This window comes from Saimiri boliviensis, chromosome 2, assembly GCF_048565385.1.
Source record: "Saimiri boliviensis isolate mSaiBol1 chromosome 2, mSaiBol1.pri, whole genome shotgun sequence".
Classification (NCBI taxonomy): domain Eukaryota; kingdom Metazoa; phylum Chordata; class Mammalia; order Primates; family Cebidae; genus Saimiri; species Saimiri boliviensis.
The window spans coordinates 90,380,690-90,401,507 of NC_133450.1; the positions used below are offsets into that span (position 1 = coordinate 90,380,690).

A 20,818-nucleotide genomic window follows, 5' to 3' on the forward strand; every position below is an offset into this window, starting at 1 on the left:
TCTGACTCAGCTATGATATCCCTTGTGGTTTTAACTTGCATTTCTCTGATGATTAGTGATGTTGACCATTTTTTTATACACCTCCTGGCCATTTGTATATCTTCTGTTGAGAAATGTCTATTCATTTCTTTTTATATATATATATAGATACGATTTTATTAAAATAAAACAAGGCTTAGTATTATTACTTGAGATGGAGTCTCGCTGTTTTGCCAGGCTGGAGTGCAGTGGCACAATCTCGGCTCACTGCAACCTCTGCCTCCTGGGTTCAAGTGATTCTCGTGCCTTAACCTCCCGAGTAGCTGGGATTACAGGCACACAACACCACACCCAGGTAATTTTTGTATTTTAAGTAGAGACAGGGTTTCACCATGTTGCCCGGGCTGGTCTCAATCTCCTGACCTCGTGATCGTGTGACCTGGCCTCCCCAAGTGCTGGGATTATAGACATGAGCCACTGCTTGCCTGGTTGGCTTATTATTATTATTTTTTGTATGGTAATAATTCAGTGATTCATTCTTGGTTGACAAAGCTGTAAGGAACCTGAGAAGGGATTATTATAAAAGTCACAGGGACAGTACTGAGGACTCCTGGGGCACTGGCAAAGTTCCATTTCTTGACCTCGAGGTGGTTACACATCTGTTTGCTTTAGAATATTTTGTTAAGCTATACATTTATGTGCTTTTGACAATTAAAAGGTTGAAAAATAACTACTATATATACTGAATGGAGTAGGAATTTTGGCCTCACAAAATACTATTCCACTTTCCAGTTATAAGCTTCCTGATTTATCATTTTATCATTTATTTCTGAGTTTGCCAGTTATGCTCAGCTGAAATCCACCCAATGCCAGATAAATCTGAGGATGAGAACTTCAGAAACTGAAAACTACAGAGTCCTGTTAGGTATTTGCTTTACTATAGGCATTGAACTAGGTAGATCATATTAGTCATCATGTTGGAGAAACAGAACCATTCTATAGTCATCCACCTGGAGAAACGGAACCAGTAAGATGTCTATATATATAGGAAGAGATGTCCTATAAGAAATTGATTTACATGATTATGGAGGCTGGCAAATCCAAAACCAGCAGGGTGGGCTGGCAAGCAAGCTTGTCTATTCATTTCTTTGCCCACTTTTTAATGAGATTAGTGAGAGTTTTTTGTTAAGTGGTTTGAGTTCCTTGTCTATTTTGGATATTAGTCCTCTGTGAGATGAACAGTTTGCAAATATTTTCTCCCATTCTGCAGGTTGTCTGTTCATTCTCTTGGTTATTTCTTTGGCTGGCAGAAGCTTTTTAATTCAGTCCTGTTTGTCTATTTTTGTTTGTGTTCCCTTTGCTTTTGAGGTCTCTGTCATGAATACAGTGCCTAGACCAATGTTTAGAAGACTATTCCCTAGGTATTCTTGCAGTATTTTTATAGTTTTGGGTCTTATTTTTAAGTCTTTAATTCATCTTATTTTTTGTATATGATGAGAGATAGGGGTCCAGTTTCACTCTTTTGCATATGGCAATCCAATTTTTCCAGCACCATTTAGTGAAGAGGGTGTCCTTCCCCATTGCATGTTCTTGTCAGCTTGGTCAAAGATTAGTTGGTTGTAAATATGTGGCTTTACTTCTGGGTTCTTTATGCTGTTTTATTGATTTATGTGTCTATTTTTGTTTTGTTTTGTTTTGTTTTGTTTTGTTTTTTACCAATAGCATGCTTTTTTGGTTACTATACGCTTGTAATATAATTTGAAGTCAGATAATGCGATGCCAGCTTTGTTCTTTTGGCTTAGGGTTGCTTTGGTTATTTGGGCTCTTTTCTGGTTTTATAGATATTTTAGGATGTTTTTTCTAGGTCTGTGAAAAATGACATTGATATTTTGATAGGCAATGCAGTGAAAATGTAGATGCTTTTGGCAATATTGTTATTTAAACAATATTAATTCTTCTGATCTATGAGCACAAAATGTCTATTTGTGTCATCTACAATTTCTTTCATCAGTGATTTGTAGCTTTTCTTGTAGAGATATTTCTCCTCCATGGTTATATTTATTCCTTGGCATTTTTGTAGCTATTACAAATAGGGTTGCCTTCTTGATTTCATTCTCAGCTAGACTGTTATTGGTACATAGGAATGTTACTGATTTTTGTATGAAGATTTTTGTATCTTACAACTTCACTAAATTCATTTATCAAATAAGAAGGTTTTTTTTTTGGTGGAGTCTTTGGGTTTTGTTTTTGTTTTTTTCCCCAGATATAGGATTGTGTTATCAGCAAACAGGGATAATTTGATTTCTTCTCCAATTTGAATGTCTTTTATTTCTTTCTCTTGCGTGATTGTTCTGTTTAGGACTTCCAGTATTATAGTAAATAGAAATGGTGAAAATGGGCATTCTTGTCTTGATCTAGTTAAAGGAAATGCTTCCAACTTTTCCCCATTAATGTGATGTTGGCTGTGGGTTTGCTTTATATAGCCTTTATTAATTTGAGTTATGTTACTTCTATCCTCACTTGTTGAGTTTTTATCATGAAGGGGTGCTAAATTATACCACATGCTTTTTCTGTGTCTATTGAGATGATTATGTGGTTTTATCCTTAATTCTATTGATGTGATGTATCATGTTTATTGATTTGTATATGTTGAACCATCCTTGAAATCCCTGGTATAAAACCCACTTGATTGAGGTGTATTATCTTTTTGATGTGCCCTCAGGTTTAGTTTGGTAGTATTTTATTGAGGCTATTTGACCCATATTCATCAGGGATATTGGTCTGTGGTTTTCTTTTTCTTTTCTTTCTTTCTTTTTTTTTTTTTTTTTTTTGGTGCGTCTTTGTCTGGCTTTGGTATCAAGGTGACACAGGCCTTATAGAATGAGTTTGGGAGAATTTTCTCCTCTTCAGTGTTTTGGAACAGTTTCAGGAGGATTAATATTACTATATCCTTATATGCTTGGTAGAATTCAGCTGTGAATCCATCTGATCCTGGGCTTTGCTTTGTTGAAAAATTCTAAATTACTGATTCAATCTTCCTACTCATTATTGATCTGTTCAGGTTTTCCATTGCTTCCTGGTTCAATTTTGGGAGGTTGCGCATTTCCAGGAATTTATCCATGTCCTCTAGGTTTTCTGGTTTGTGGGTGTAAGTTGTTTTAATGGTCTCTGATGATTTTTTTTGTATTTCTATGGTATCAGTTGTAATGTCTCATTTTTCATTTCAGATTTTGTTTATTTGGCTCATCTCTCTTCTGGCTTAGTCTAGCTAGCAGTTTATTAATTTTATTTTATCTTTTCAAAAAACCAACTTTTTGTTTTGTTGATTCCTTGTTTTTGTTTTGTTTTGTTTTGTTTTGTTTTCTCTTGGGTTTGTTTTTTTCTCTCTGTTTCACTTAGGTCTGCTCTGATCTTTGTTTTTTTGTCTTCATCTAGCTTGAGGTTTGCTATGTTCTTGCTTTTCTAGTTCCTTAATTACATCATTAGATTTTAATTTGTAATCTTTCTACTTTTTTGATGTAGGCACTTAATGCTATAAACTTCCCTTTTAGCACTGATTTTGCTGTATCAAATAGGTTGAAATATGCTGTGTTTCTATCATCTTGTTTCAAGAATTTTAAAATTTCTGTCTTAATTTCTTCATTGACCCAGTGGTTTTTCAGGAGCGTATTGTTTAATTTCCATGTATTTGTATAGTTTCCAAAGTTCCTCTTGAGCAATTTCCTGCTTTATTCCACTGTTGGTCTGAGAAGATAGTTGACATAATTTCAATTTTTAAAAATTTGTTGAGATTCGAGTTTAAATATCCAATGAGAACTCACTATTTAAGGAAAAATATCTTCGTGTGTCTTTTGTAAAAACATATCCTTTTTGGTAATGTGAATAAATCACTCCTTTATTTGGGGGCTTTATGTTCTCAGACTTGACACATTTGTGTTTCCTTGTAGCAGGATATGCCCAAAGTTTGAATTCATGGGAAAATATTATCTTGTAGCAATTGACTTCCGGCAAGTGTATGAAGAGTTAAATATATTTACTAAAAGATTTTATTTGTACTGTAGGCAATGATATGGGACTTACAACAGATACCAAGGCAACATTTTTTTCTCCTAAACAAAATCTCACAAATATATTTTTAGACCAAGCCAATCTGCTCCTATGGCCTTACATTCATTGTGAAGTATGTCTTTTGTGCATGAGTTGGCCCTAAGAGAGTTATCTTTTTCACAGATATCTGCCTAATTGGTAGCAGCTGTTAATCAAGCACATTGTCACAAATTCTGCAGTATAGCATTCATCCTAAAGGTTTGTGGCTTTTTACATTTTGAAGACAAGCCATATGCCTTAGGCAGCATGGAAGAGAGTAGATTTCTAGTAATTATATTGAGTCATGTAATTTGGCCTGAAATATCTCATTTGAATGTTTATTTTGAAAAAACTCCCTGAGAAACTGTCAGGGTTTTTTTCTTTTTCTTTTCTTTTTTTTTTTTTTTTTTGAAACTTTGTGCAGTTTATACATAATCTAAGAGGAAATGCCCCTTTAACTCTCTGGTTATAGGCCCCAGGAACAAAGAATTGAAAGGTAGCATGCTATCAGTGGAAACTTTGGCTTTAGCAAACTGGGGCTTGAACATATGTGTTGTCATTAATTCTTTAAATTACTCAACTATCTTTAAGTGACTGGATATACCTAAGACTGTGCTAGACACTAGATACAAAAGTAAGTAATGCATGGTCCTGGCCTCAAAAGCTTCCCTCCATTAGGGGAGGCTTCACTAACCAGGACGCAGAATGACTAGACTGATGGTTCAAGACACCTACATCTGCAGGCTCCTATACTCTCTAAGCCTTGTGCCCTGAAACCCCTGAGGCCAGATTGAAGTTACACTGAGCTCTTGGAGCCAGGATACCTACTCTTTGTGTCCAGTACCCACCTTCCAACAGGAGACTATCAGGACTAGATGTAGACATGCCTTTCATCCCTGTTTTCAGCTCCCAAAGTGTCCACCTCCTGCTCCTTTAATCTATTCTGTAAGCATTACTGTCATCCTAATACTCTTTCTTCCTTGTCTCAGCTCAATATCCTAACCTTTTCCTCCTGTATTGGTCTATTCTCACACTCCTATGAAAACATACCCAAGACTAGGTAATTTATAAAGAAAAGAGGTTTAATTGAGTCATTGTTCCATGTGGCTGCGGAGGCTTCAGGAAACTTATAATCATAGTGGAGAAGGAAACAGCCATATCTTACGTGGTGCAGGTGAGAGAGAGAGAGAGAGAGAGTGTGTGTGTGAAGTAGGAACTGTCAGACACTTATAAAACCATAAGATCTCATAAAAACTCACTATATCAAGAACAGCATGAGGGACACTGCCCTCACGATCCAATCACCTCCCACAGGTCTCTCCCTCAACACATGGAGATTACAGGGATTACGATTCAATGTGAGATTGGGGTAAAACCATTTCTTCCTCCGAGGCCTTAGGGTCTCCGATGGGAGGGGCTGCTGCCAAGATCTCTGACAAGATCTGTAGACATTTTCCCAACTGTCCTGGTGATGGACATTTGGCGCCTCATTACTTAGACAAATTTCTGCAGCCAGCTTGAATTTCTTTTCAGAAAATCAGGGGTTTTTTTCTATCTCCACATCAGGCTGCATATTTTCCAAACTTTCACACTCTGCTTCTGTTTTAAATATAAGTTCCAATTTCAGATCATCTCTCTCAATTCTGAAGTTCCACATGTCTCTAAGGTAGGGGCCAAATGCTGCCAGTCTCTGCTAAAGCACAGTAAGAGGGACCTTTGCTCCAGTTCCCAAGAAGTTCCTCATCTCCATCTGAGACCACCTTAGCCTGGGCTTCATTGTCCACATCATCATAAGCATTTTTGTCAAAGCCATTCAACAAGTCTATAGGAAGTTCCAAACTCTCCCACATCTTCCTGTCTTCTTCTAAGCCTTCCAAACTGTTCCAACCTCTGCCTTTTATCCAGTACCAAAATCACTTCCACATTTTTGTGTATCTTTATAGCAGCGCCCCACTCCTGGTACCAATTTACTGTATTAGTTTGTTCACACACTGCTATAAAGACATACCTAAGACTGGGTAATTTATAAAGCAAAGAGGTTTAATTGACTCATAGTTTCACATGGCTGGGGAGGCCTCAGGAAACTTATAACCATGGCAGAAGGGGATGCAGGCATGTCTTACGTGGTGGCAGGCAAGAGAGAAAGTATATGAAAAAGGAACTGTTAGACACTCATAAAACCAGAGTATCTCATGAGAACTCACTCACTATCATAAGAACAGCATGGGGGACACCACCCCTATGATCCAATCACCTCCCACCAGGTCTCTCCCAACACGTGGGGATTATGGGGATTATAATTCAAGATGAGATTGAGGTAGGTATACAGAGCCAAACCAAATCACTCCCTTAAGCTCCCAAGTCACCACTCTCCTATCAGATTGCTCCCTTCCACCTCAGCTTCCCCTTGCATTAAAGGTTTTCCTCCTTTTCTCTGTATCAACTAAAAGCTGGCTCTTCCTAAGGATACCTACTCCCACCTAATTCTCCCATATGGAGGTGGTTTATTCTCTCATATACCAGTCACCTAGGGTTGGTGTGCTTTTTGCTCCCCAACACCATGTCTCACCTTAATCCCTGTGGCAGAATTCATTTTCCAAAGACAGCAATATCCCCCGCTTACATACTCTCCTACAGGGTGACCTTGCCTCATAGGCAGGACCTCCCTCCTTCTCAGCAAATATACCTGCATCTACATCATCTTCCTTCTTTCTGATGAAGAAGGTGGCCCTTCTGCCTAAGGATCACACTCTTCAGCCTTTTTTCATAGCCATGTTTGTCAAGAGTTGTTTACCCTTGCTGTTTCCTTTTTCTCACTTCCTTCCCACTTCTCAGCCTGCCCTTCATGGCTCTGTCCCACCACTGCACCAACAGAGAAGTAGCTGAAATCAACAAAGACCTCTAGGGTGCTCATTTTAATCAATATTTTTTAGTCTTTATTTTAATTGGTGTCAGAGCTAGAGATATAGTTTAAGAGTCAAAAATGGGAATGAAGATTATTCAGGAAGAATTCTGAATATAAAAAAGGGAAAAATGAAGGAAGAGGAAGAGAGAGAACCCTGAGAAAAGAACCTCAAAGAATGTTAACACATAAGGAGTGATAAGAGACAGAAGACGAAGAGGCCATGGTTGTCACGTAAGAAGAGAACCAGTATAGAACAATATTGTGGAAGCCAAAGAAGGCAAGAATTCCGAGGGAGAGCAAACATATGTGTTACATAGAGTTCACATAAGATCGAGACTTAAAGTGTCCCCTGCATTTGGGAACTGAGAGGCCAATGGTGACCTAAGCACCATAGAATCATGGGGCAAAACCTGATTAGAGTTAGAAATGGAGACACACTTTTAAGAAACTTGCCTCTGAAAGAAAAGGGGAGACCTCAGATATCAACTAGAAAGAGCTGTTCTTTCAAAATGCAGAGAATTCAGGTACAGTAAGAATTCCAGTTTAGAGTCAAACAAACTTCAGTCTGAACCTCAGTTCTACCACTTAAAAAGCCATGTGAATTTGGGAAAGGTACATATTCCTTCTGTGCCTATTTCCAATTCAGTTAAATAGAGATAGTAATACTTGCCTTGCAGGGTTGTTGTGAGGGTGAAATTAGATGAGAGCAAGGTATATGGCATGCAGCAATGTTCTATAAATGATAGCCATTATTAATTAAGGAGAAACATGAGAAATTAAGCATGTTTCTAGGCTAGCAGGAAGAAGCTAATGGGGAGGATTGAAAATAATGGATATATTAGAAAAAAAATGATAATAAAAAGTCCTGTGACTGGAATAAATGAGATTAATTAGCTAGGTGGAGAGGTTGGCCTTGACCAGGAAGGGAGAAGGAGGGAGTGACAAGTGGTAATAGAAATGATTGCCTCTGGAAGGAGAGGAGCTGTGAAATTAATGGAGTCCATGACTGATAACCTCTTTTTATTAGAGAAGTATGAGCGAAGATTATTTGCTGTTAGTAAACATGATGGGACAAGATAATGGGCATGAGTAGTAAAGAGTATTTGCTAAAAGTAACAGGAGAAAATGAATATCAAAGACAATTACAGTAGATGAGTATGGCTGAGAGCCTCAGTGAAACTGGAAACCCTAGACGAGCAGTGCCCCCACCTATATGGCTGTGTTTTCTGCTCCAGCATCTGCCATTGGCCTGGGTCGACCCATGCATCGTCCATCTCCCATCACCAAAATGTAAGCTGAGAGTAGACATTTTGTCCATCTTGTTCACCACTACATCCAATGGTTGGTGCAGAGTAGATACTAAATAGCCGTTAAAAGAACAGAATTCATGCAAAAGTAAATCATAAAGAATGCATGAGTTGTGGATGCATAGAATGGAAGAATAATTTGTGTGGAAAAGAACTGAGGCGCATATAAGAAAATTATGGGAATGACACAAGGGTGTCAAACTGCAATGGGAATGAAGAGAAGCCACAGGAACATTGCTAAACCGAGATAGAGTGACAATATCTCACCAGGCCAGAGGATTTCATGAGTCCAACGGGGGAAGAAAACATTCAGTGGAATAAGACAGTAGAAGAATTGGCTCTTAAAATTTCCAAGATGAAACTATCACTAAAGATAGAATATGTCCAATGGATTGAGAAATTAGAAACAAATGGAGACAAAAGTCAATGAAGCTGAAGGTCAAGGAACTGTGAGAGTAAAGCTTTCATTATTTTTGTAGTAGTTTTAGGACCACAAAACAGATTGAAAAGAAACCAAACTGGATCTCTCTCTTTCCAGAGTTATCTGTGTACTTTCCATCTCACTGCAGAGTAGCAACTATGCTATATTCATACATGTGACATTGTTAAAGTTAAAAAAAGATAAAGTAGAATTTCCTAGTTCCTTCCACCATACCCACCATTAAACCAGTGCTGTCAATCAAAAGAAGCACTATGAAAATCTGTTCATTTCATGTTCCCAGTGAGGTAGCCAAATGTTTTTTTTTTTTTTTTTTTTTTTTTTTTTTTGAGGAGGAGTTTTCCTCTTGTTACCCAGGCTGGAGTGCAATGGCGCGATCTCGGCTCACCACAACCTCCGCCTTCTGGGTTCAGGCAATTCTCCTGCCTCAGCCTCCTGAGTAGCTGGGATTACAGGCATGTGCCACCATGCCCAGCTAATTTTTGTATTTTCAGTAGAGACAGGGTTGCACCATGTTGACCAGGATGGTCTCGATCTCCTGACCTTGTGATCCACCCGCCTCGGCCTCCCAAAGTGCTGGGATTACAGGCTTGAGCCACCGTGCCCGGCCTGGCAGCCAAATGTTAAAGCCAGTAGGTTAGCAATTAATTTAGCAGTAGGGACAATGTCAATGACAGACTGCCTCAAATATCAGTTAAATAATTACTTCTTTAAACAACTGTTAAAAAGGAAATAAAATGAAGATTTCAAAATCTAAAGTTTTACTAAAATCTGATAAAGAAAATGCATGTGGGGTGAGTTTCCTCAATCTTCCAAATACCCAGCCAATTGGTCAGCATTACTCATCCTTTCTGTGGCTCAGTTTTCTCATATGCAAAGTAGAAGTAATAAGAGTACTGTATTAGTCTGTTCTCATGCTGCTAATAGAGACATACCAAAAACTGGGCAATTTATAAAGGAAAGAGGTTTAATTGGCTCACAGTTCCACATGGCTGGGGTAACCTCACAATCATGGTGGAAGGCTAATGAGGAGCAAGGTCACGTCTTACATGGTGTCAGGCAAAAGAGCTTGTGCAGGATAACTCCCATTTATAAAACCATTTGATATCATAAGACTTATCTACTACCAGGAGAACAGAATGGGGGAAATGGCCCCAATGAGTCATTTACCTCCAGCTGGTCTTGCCCTTGACACATGGGGATTATTATGATTCAAGGTGAGATTTGGATGGAGACACACCCAAACCACATCATGTACCCTCCCTCTACAGTGCTTGGATGATTAAATGAGGGCCTGGTACATAGGAGAGATTCAAGAAAGGAGACCCATAGTTGTATTTATCCATGAGAATGAAACAAACCCCAGGCCTTATAATCTACCTTCCTATACTCAGTCACTCACAGGAATTGCTATGTACCAAATGTTGGTGTTCCCTAAAATTCACGTGTCAAAATCTAATTTCCAGTGTGATGATATTTGGAGGTGGGGCCTTTGGGAAGTGGTTAGGTCATGAGGGCAGAGCCCTCACGAATGGAATTAGTACCCTCATGAAAAAAGCCCCAGAGAGCTCTCTTGCCCTTCTGCCATGTAGGAAGACAGTGAAAAGACGGTGAACCAGGACGCAGGGCCTCACCAGGAACTGACACCAAATCTACTGGTGCCTTGATTTTGGACTTGCCGGCCTCCAGAACTGTGAGAAATTTCTGATGGGTGGTTTGTAAACCACCCAGTCTATGGTATTCTGTGGTAGCAGCCTGAATGGACTAAGGCAGAGAGAGTAACTCAAAAGTTACTCTGGGCTTCCAGTTCAAGATCAACAACAGATCATATGTACTAACTTCCTCTCCCCAAATCACATTGAATCATTGTAAAGAAGTATAAGAAATTTATTTATTAAAAGCCCCCAGCATGAGAAGCATATTAGTTTGCTATGACAAAGTACTATGTATAGCACAGACTGGGTGGCTCAAATAACAGAAATGTACATGCTCATAGTTCTAAAGTATAGAAGCTCAAGATTAAGGTATCGGTAAGGTCGTTTCCTTCTAAGAGCTCTCTCCTTGGTTTATAGATGACCATCTTCTCCCCTGTGTCTTCACACCATCTTTGCTTTGAACATGTCTATGTCCTATCTCACCTTCTTATAGTACACTGGTCATGAGCTTAGGGTACACCCTGATGCCCCCATTTAGCCTTAATTACCTCTTTAAAGATCTTCTCTTTAAACATGGCCACATTATGAGGTACTGGGGGCTAGAGCTTCAAAATACGCATTTGGGTGAGACACAATTCAGTCCATAAAAGCAAGTCGTGGCATGAAGTAAGGAAAGGTCTAGATAAATTTTTGGAAACAAAAGATAATTGGAAATCAAATGACGGATAATCCAGAGATAGGCACAAGTCAGCAAGGGTGAAGAAAGGGCTGAAGTGGATGTGAGCGCCATCTTCAGAGAGCATCTCTGAAGGGCTCCCAGTTCTAAGTCAGCTATAAAGAGTACCTAGGAAAGGAGGCCCAGGATAGGGGCGGTTGCCTAAAGATCTGAGTAAATAAAGGCTAACTGGTGTTGGCTAAGCTTCAGCCCTGCTCATGCAGAGGTATTGCCATTTCAAGTCAGAATACAGAGCTCTAAGGAAATTGGGCTGTCAGCATGGATGGAGCTCAGGCATCTAGCACGCGGATGGTATCCCAAAGTAGAATTCTGCTCGCCTAGGCGCTCGGAACCCCAACCTGCCTGATCTTCCTTAGTCGTGCAGTCTAACGTGAAAACTGTCATTGAATACATACTGCATCCCAAACATAGAGCTTATCGTGGTCTTCACATTCAGGAAAGCGATCTATTAGTGAAAAAGATCCATACAAAGACGAAAGACGTGAACACCAGCTCCCTGTACAAACCGACTTCATCCTGCACTTAAAAATACGAATAAAAAAGAAAGGATTATCAGAAATGTGAAGAAAATTAAGAGTTCAAGATAAAAAGAAAAGAGAAGCCAACAGAAAAATGAACTGTAAGGGATTCAGAGATAATTCAGGGGAATGGGGAAGGAACAAAACTGAAATGAAAAAAAGATGGAAGTCAAGAGAAAGAATTTTAAAGGAAGAAAGAAGGAAACCCATCAGGATAGTCAACTGCGTTCTACCAGGAGTTCTTGAAGAGAAGGACGATAAAAGTGGAGGGAGGGAATTATCTGAGAGACAATAAAAGATTTTCTAAAAGATCAGGCTAAAAGGTCCTATCATGCTGAACAGAATGAAAAAGGACACGAAAACCTTAAAACATGAAGATTGAAGAGAAGATCTCCCAAATTTTGACAAATAAAATCCAGGTTACTTACAAAAGAGGGAATCAGACTGACATGCTACTTCTTATCACCAACAGCAGGTTTTAGAAAAAGAGGGACATAGGCTTCCGAAGTTCACAAGGAAAATTATCTTGAATCTTGAGCTCTATAGGCAGAAAAATTTTAATTAAGTATAAAAGTAAAATACTGACTTTCAGACATAACAGTCAAGATTCCCCTCCAAGTGCTCCTTTTTTAAAAAACAAATAATCTTTAAAAGGTGAGAAAGTACCTGTGCAAAGCAAGATAAAGAGTGGAAAGAGGAGATAGTGTTTGAGGACAGAAAGCACCATAGGAACACAATTTTCTCATGTGATCGCCTTTAAAGTGTTGACTATGTATAATAAACCAAGATATGTACGTTTGATGGTATCATTTGAAATTGTTAAAGTTACGAATAGAAGATCTGAAAATAAAAAGACAAGTAAAAATAAAATTGAGAATGGGGTAAGATTAGTCTTAGTGAACTAAATTCCTCAGCCCGAATAGGTAGATAATAAAGGTAAATGCCCGCTTGTGACATTGGTCAGCTAGCTGCCAAAAGATAAAGACACACCAACAGAAGAAGCTCTCTCTGAACTGGGAAGGGTCAATGGCAGTGGGTAGTAGGCAGCAGGAAGGTTTTTGATACTCTCTGCCTTCTGTGAATTTTTATCGCTATGGAAGTGTATTATTTTTATGACTAAAACTCTTTCTAAAGATTTCTAACTCATACTCTCAAACCATAGTTACCTCCATCTTCCATTGGGCTTAATTCTTCAAATAGCTACATGCTCTCCACCTCAAAGAGATGTTATCAACAGCAAAAGCCTGGACACTTGTGTTTTCAGCAGTTTCTATAATATAATCTTTTTCTAGCTAAAGACCAGTTCCTATAATTTTTTTGTGGTTCCACTGTCCACTCTATCCGCACTCCTTTTTTATCCACACCATTTCTTTCCTCTTTTCTGGCCTTAGTGCCGTGAATTCACAGTTTCAGTGCAATTCAATTATGAAATTTCTTTTCATGAAAACAAACAAACAAACAAAAAAACCCTAGCGTGATTAGCCTGCAAAACACATCAAATCTCTATCTTTCTAATAATAAAGTTAATGACTGTGATAGTATTACTATTTAAAATGCTTTCTTTCACACATATGTATATGTAAACCTATGACATCACTATAGTTCCCATTTGAAGGGCAGGTGAGAATCGAAAGGCAAACTGGAATCACATTTCTATTCAGGACTTTAAATTAAACCACTACTTCACCACTGTCAAGTCATTTTCCTTTGCAAGAAGTTCAGGACAAAGGTTGAGCTTTCCAAGGGCTCTTTGTTCATGTTTGTACCAGTTCCTCTTGGTTATCTTGTTCAAGAATCTCCCCAATAAGGGTGTTTTTCTGTCTGCCTATTGCGACACAGTCAATAAACTTCAGATCTGGGTCTCTCCTTTTTTAACATACTCAACAATGAACAACTGGGCTTTAGATGTAACTGTTAACACTGCTTGCTCATTGAGAAATATAAGCATATTCTACGATGTTAGCAGTGTTTACTTATTGTATTAATTTTCCATTGTTGGTGCAACAAATTATTACGAACCTCATAGCTTAGCAAGGCACATTTATTATCTTACAGTTTTGTAGATCAGAAATTGGACCCAGGTCTCAATAGACTAAAATCAGTGTCTTCAGGGTTGTGTTCCTCTCTAGGGAAGAATCCATTTTCTTGCCTTTTCCAACTTTTAGAAGCTGCCTTCATTCCTTGGTTTATGACTCCATTCCTCTGTCTTCAAAGTCATTGACAGTAGAATACACATTGCCACCTGTCTGATTCTCTGTAGCTGAGAAATGTTCTTTGGTTTTAAGGAGTTACATCATTAGATTGGGCCTACATATATAATCCAGCATAATCTTTCCTTCTCAAAGTTCCTAACCGTAATCTCATTGGCAAAGTCTCTTTTGCCATGTTAGGTAACATATGCACAGGTTCCAGAGATTCTGGTATCAACAGCTTTGGGGGCCATTATTCTGCCTGCAACACTTATCCATGAACATCTTTTGATCGCCTGTATAGGCAACGCCTGTGAACGAAGATGAAAGTATGATATTGATTTAGAAACTAAACTTTTAAGTACTTCAAAATCTCTTCTCAGGATTACATACTGATAACCAGGGCTCTCAGTGAAGCAATCTACAATTCTAAACGGCATGAAAGAGAGTCACATTCCAATCCTTTTAACAGAATTTGTACATAACTTTGAATACACATTTTCCTGTTAAAGCAGAGAAGAAACAAGCCAGCCACATGGCAGGGACTCAGTACATTAGAGGGTTGTGAGGGTTAGGGCAGATGGAAAGAGTTAGATTTTAGATTATATTTTTTTATTTTTAAAACAACTTTTTTTTTTTTTTTTTTTACTAATTTATAAAATGAATATGTCCTCCTTAGAGAAAACTTGGGAAATAGAGAAAAGCATATCTTTTCTAAAATATACAGTCTCACCCTCTCCTACATTCTCATTTAGATTCAGATTTAATAGATTAAACAGTGGATAGCGTTGTCATTGTCATAACACCACCCAGACATCAGTAACATCCTCAGATATCAAATTACTCATATTGATACTAAAAGTTATCTTCAGTTGATCTTCTCTCCCTAGATCTTTCCCAAAATGTGGGCTGCTTGAAGATCTGGTTTGTATAATACCTTAACATACCAGAATCAATTTGTGAATAAAACAAGCAGTTAGTAGGAATGCTGAAATGTGAACATATGGAGGCCTTTACAATAACAACCATAATAAACACTATTATTTCTATTGTGCCAGGTGCTGTTCCACATATATTAACTCATTAAATCCTCACAGTGCCCCATGAAGTGTCTGGGCTCAGAACACCATACCCTAAAAGTATAGAGCCTTTGCATGCTGAGTCCTTTGAACCCAAGAACATTGGAGAGGCCTCAGAAGCAAGCTCTCTCTGCCCTTCTCCCATCTTCCTGTCTCCCGCCCCTTTTTCTGTTCTCAAAGCAATTCATAGAAACCAAACTTTCTCTCCCCCCAGGTAGATCTTAGACACTAGAGTTCCTCTTCCCAAAGCGAGCCAGTAAAACCTAGAAAGGTTACTCTGTGGCCTTCTCCCTTGAAGACTCTCAATGTGACAGGTATCCTGACCTATACCCAGAGGAAAGGAATACCACAGAGAGAGGCCGAGAAGGATGTGAACAGACAGGCCTTGCTGGATTTCCCTCTCCGTCTATTATCATTAGATCATATTCTTTTTTCCAATCACATTTCTACACAGCTGTCCATTCTTCACTGAACCTAAGCATAGCAATCGGCCATTTTCCCTGGGTCTTTGGGTCTTCATTTCTGAAGCTTTCTATTATGCAAGACTTTGATTAAATCAATTTGTTATGGTTTTCTCTTGTTAACCTACCTTTTGTTATAGGTGTATTGGCCATGACCCTTATGATGGGTAAAGAAAGGTATCCACATTTTGGGTCCTATAGGGGTCAATGCTATCATCCCCATTTTACAAATGAGGACTCTAAGACACTGGGAGAGTAAATGCCTTGCCTGGGTCACTCAGTGAGCAGCTATGCTGGAGCTTCAGTCTCCCCGCTCTCAGCCTCTACTTATTTCTCCAGCATCCCTGGAGACCCAGGACACCTTACTCTTTATTTCCTCTCGATACAATAGGAGCTAGAGAAGATGTTTATTAGGGCAACAGCATTTATAATTCATTAATGGTACTGGAATAGTAAGAGCAGCTAACGTTTTATGAGTCTTTATTGTAGACCAGATGCTGTGAGATACACTTTATCTAATTAATCCACACAATCGCTTCGTGAGGGCAGAGCTAGTGCCACCATTTTAAAGGTGAGGAAATGGAAACTTTGAGAGGTTAACCCAAAGCTGCCAAACTCCTGAGACTGCTCTCTTAGCCGACACTTTTTACTGAACTCTGTGTTTAACTCAGTCTTGTTCAGCAATTGTACAGGAATGAATACGGATATAAAAGGCACACTGACCAATTGCTTCCAGATGAAAAATAAAAACGAAAATTAAATTCGACAGTCTAGACTAATGGACAAAAAGAAGATAGTAGCAGAGACATCAAGTCACACACCTGGGTCCTCAGAGGTGCTCAGCATGAGTTTTTAGGAAGAAAAGCTGCAACCTAAGAGGCCTACTGAAATATAAAGTAAAGCAGAGACACAGATCAGGTGTGGCTGCAGGCTGCAAGGAGACAATGTGGGGAGGTGCATAGTCCTATGCTGGGGAGCAAAGCCAGAGATCTGATAGTCTGCTAAGATAGTAAATCACCCCCCAAAAAATCCGGGCATAAAGAACCAGAGTACATATCACATGAGAAAAGTCCAGGGAACTGGAGAGTTCAGCCTGTGGGGAAGGAAGCAAGTGAGTAAACAAAAACTAGAGGGGCTGCAAGAGCCGATTTTAAATACTTGGAAACCAGTTATTGTGTATCAATAGAATGAGCTCCAGGGAGGTGACTAAGGATCAACAAATTTTAAAGGGATTTTAAGTGTGTGGTGGGGTGGTGGGGTGGAAATTTAGTTAAGCAGAAGGAAGACCCTGCAAAGTTGTTTCAAGTGGGAATGGTAATTTGAACACGGATGCATGCCTCTCACCTGGGACCTGCATCCACAGGCTTCATGTTCACCCACCAGGAATGACATATAGGGGACAGGGAAGAGTGTAGATTGGGTAGGGAATCAAAAGAAAATCATTTGCTCTAAGTTTTTTTTGTTTTTTGTTTTTTTTAAACTTACTGTACGAATATGATTTGGGCACCAGCAACTAAAGCTGGGAGGTGAGGGGAGGTGGTAGGATGTCCTGGAGAAAACAGAGGGCGAGAAGAAAAATTAAGACAGGAAGCTCTATTTTTATCAATCCTAGGCTCTTGTCCACTGGTAGATCTGCTCAGTTTTGTGTGGTGGTGTTGTCTGAGAAAAGGAAGAATTTTGCATTTTCTTTCTCAGGAATTGCATTTCCACCTAACAAGTTATCAACCCAATTATTAGGTTGTCAATATGTTTCTACTTGTGAAGTAAAGGTGCATTTTGAAGGATATCTGTAATGAATAAAATATATCAGCCCCAAAGCAATTCCAAGCTGTTGGGAGGAATAGAATCTTAGAAAAGGTGGGTGGCCATTGGAGATTTGGAAAAAAGTAAAATATCTTTAGAATCCCCGGATGGTTGTCAAAACTACACCTTTGAAATGCAAATATTTTATTGGAAGTTGAGCTTTTGTTCACTTTTAATGACTATAACAAAAATTAAGACAATGAATTCCTGTTTTGAAAGGCTGTAATTTGCATATTATCATCTCCCACTTTTGATACTACATTGACAGTGAAACTAACCTCACATATAAACGTGGATGCATACACATCCAGAATCCTTCCCTTCCACATTGGGAGCACATGTAGTTGTGTTCTGTCTGGTAAGTGACTACATATTTCTAGGGTTTGTCTGGTTGGCAGCTCCATTTTGACACTTTGTTGGGTACATATGTCCTTCGTTCAAAATATGCTACATATTTCTGATTATAGCTTGGAACTTAGGCTGCAAAACAAAAAAAAAATTCTGCAAATGTTTATACCATATGACCTGAGGCCTTACTGAAGCATATTTTTATTAGAATGTCTTTTGCCTTCTTCTTTTGTGGTTTTGGGATTACAGCTTGCCACTAAGTAATTAGCTCAGAAGTCCTATTGTAATCAGTCCTACTTTTTTGTCTGGTTCAGAGAAAATGAATTATACCAAGTATGGTTCTAATTCTAACCAACTTGTATGTCACAAAGCTATTGCTATGATCATACTTCATGAGAAATGGCAAGTAAGAGTTGGCCAATAAAAGTGGTGCTCAAATTTAATAGCAACATCAATGACCATACGGTTTACGGTTTATGAAATAAATGAGTACATAAAGCGTAGCTAAATTAAATATAATGTATATAAAGTACTTCAGTGCTTGGCACATTAAATAGACACTCCATAAAAGGGTTTATTGTTAAAACCAACAATTGAGTTGGGTGTCCCTGTTTCATGTATTCATGAACCTTATCTCTATCACAGTGTTTAGAACACTAACATGATTTGTTCTACTTACTTATCTGTCTACCTATGCAACTAGGATTCGTGTAATAAATCAATCTAATTTGTTGAATTACAAAATGTAAACATTTGACTCTGGATTTTTAATCAATAGTTCTGCTGCCATTGAACTCCATTGACTTCCGAAAGATTAGCACATTTTCTTGAATGTATTTTCTTTCTTTCTTTCTTTCTTTTTTTTTGAGATGGAGTCTTGCTCTGTCACCAGACTGGAGTGTAGTGGTGCAATCTCGGCTCACTATAACCTCTGCCTCCTGGGTTCAAGCGATTCTTCCTCCTCAACCTCCCGAGTAGCTGGGACCACAGGCACGTGCCACCACGCCCAACTAATTTTTTTGTATTTTTAGTAGAGATGGGGTTTCACTGTGTTGGCCAGGATGGTCTCGATCTCTTGACCTCGTGATCCACCCACCTCAGCCTCCTAAAGTGCTGGGATTACAGGTGTCTTGAATGTATCTTCTAGCCTTTTGTCTACTGGTGTAATCTAAACACAAATCAAAGTTTTAAAAATGTGTTTGGATATAATTGTACTTTTAAAATGTTTACATATATGAATGAAGTTAAAAATTCAAAAATTGATTATTCTGGAACTCACTCTACAGTTCTGCAATGGATGAAATATATAGTGTGGCTGACCATGTACAATGAGACAACCATTACATCAAACCTCTGAACCAGAGAATGAAGAGTCTTAATGGGAATCTTATCCTGTAGTCAGTTCTGGGAAATACACAAAGACAAAATTCAGAAAATCCACAGAGACTGGAAAATAACTTATAGAAAAACTAAAAGTAAAGCCAAAGACTCCTTGAACTTAATTTAGTATTGTAAATAACCTGTTGGCAAAACATTAGATATTTCTGCTAAAGTATCATTCTTAGAGTATTAGCATGCTTGAATATGTCTGGAAAACCCTTAATGATGCTGCATTTTGCTAAGTCCACAACTCTTTCAGCTCTTTCTACAAGCAGTGTGTTAAACAGGTGTCATTCAGGGAGGGTGAAGGTTTCTGAGCTTTACTATATGAAAGAGCCAACTCTAATTTCCCAAAATATCACTAGAGAAGAGTAAAATGTCACAAAATGTAATAGATTCATTGTGCAATGATGTTGAAGCAGATGGGCAGAGGGTATGAATGGGACAGCAGAAGACCCTGGTTATGCTAATAAAACCCTCAATTTCACTTTCACCATTAGCTCACATTCTATTAAAGAACTCTAAAAGAGAAGTACATGTTTTCTCCAAGTAGATGAGTTTTGACCCAAATTCTTGGGCCACTGTTTTTTTCACTGACTTCAAATGAAGACTTTTTTTTAATGATAATCCCATGGTTTCCACCCTGCCACTCACAGCCCTGCCTTAGTAAGAAGGTAGAGATCAGATTCCACATAACCAGCATTTAAGCACTATTACTCATGTACTGATTCACAAGTAGAACTAGACAGGAAGAAGAGACACATTTATAAACGAACACTAACATGTCATCGATAGTAAAAATATTTTGAAATTGAAAGTACCCAAAACTTTTAAAAATCAAAATACCTGTATAATTTATATTCAGTCAGTCATGTGTTATTTAATTGCCAGTCACCAAGGGGAGGTTGTGTTCTCAAAATGTAATTTCCAGAGGACTACAAATATGGCAAGATGCCAGTCACTGAGTTGGTTTCTCAGTAACCAGTAGCAGGCTCAAGGCTTTACATGGGAAATTCTGCTTCCCAAGGTCAGTTACCTATGCTGCACAAAGGCCCGTCTTTCCTGAGTAGCACATGCCAGGCATGCTTGGCTCTGTCCAACAAATGTTCACTGAGTACCATCCATGTCCCTGACCCTACACTGGGCAGTATGCACACGACTGTGATGCAGCTTCCAAGATCTCACAACTCAAGGGATAAGACAAGCAAACCAAATATAGTTGCAGTACAGAGAGATAAGGACTCTAATAGGAGACAAAAAGCATCAAAATAATGTGAAAATTAGTACCTGCAGAGTGCAGCAGAGGATATTCTGACTCAGCTAGATAACTTTAGTTCATGGACAGAAATAAATGTGAGTGTTATATAAAGGGTGTTGAAATTTGCCTCTACGTACAAATCTTTATAATAATGTTCTTCCACATTCTTCTCACAGGATTGAGGGAATTCTTGAACACATACCTCTCTCTGGCCAAATGGGATTAGGCCATATAACTCAAAGCACTGGGGTACTGATGACAGGAGGAGGATGCAGAAGAAGCATACCTTGGGGAGCGGCCCTTATTCTTCACTCCTGAAGCAATAAGCTGGCTTCGAAGTGTAATAATGATAAGTAATTCTCAATAACTACTCTCTAGATCTTTCCTTTTCTTTTAAACCATAGGGAACTCTGAAGAACTCGTCTTTGAAAGCACGTTAAAAAACAAAGATAGTAAGAGAGATATGTGACCAAAAGCAATTATAGGAGGATGACATGGACTTGCATGAACAATGGCAAAAAAAAAAAAAAAAAAAAAAAAAAAATGGTAGGTTAACTTTGGTATCAACTGAACTGAAACTTAAGGAAAACACAGATGATCCATGGAAACTTTAGTTATACTCAAGCACAGGCAATGAAGCAATAAACTTGTTTTTGATTGGTCAATTGGATAGAG

The 20,818-nt window shown here is 38.6% G+C and overlaps 1 protein-coding gene across 14 annotated transcripts in view; it reads right to left on the reverse strand.

Moving 5' to 3' along the window:
* LOC104650532 (uncharacterized) overlaps positions 1-20,818 on the reverse strand; it is a 487,983-nt gene that overhangs the window by 264,521 nt on the left and 202,644 nt on the right. The window contains exon 1 of one of the 14 annotated variants that reach the window (XM_074393863.1): positions 12,054-12,655. The exons of the other annotated variants lie outside the window; for them this stretch is intronic. The gene's annotated coding sequence lies outside the window, so the exon portion shown is untranslated. Of the gene's footprint in view, positions 1-12,053; positions 12,656-20,818 lie in introns of those variants that run through there. 14 annotated transcript variants of the gene reach the window in all.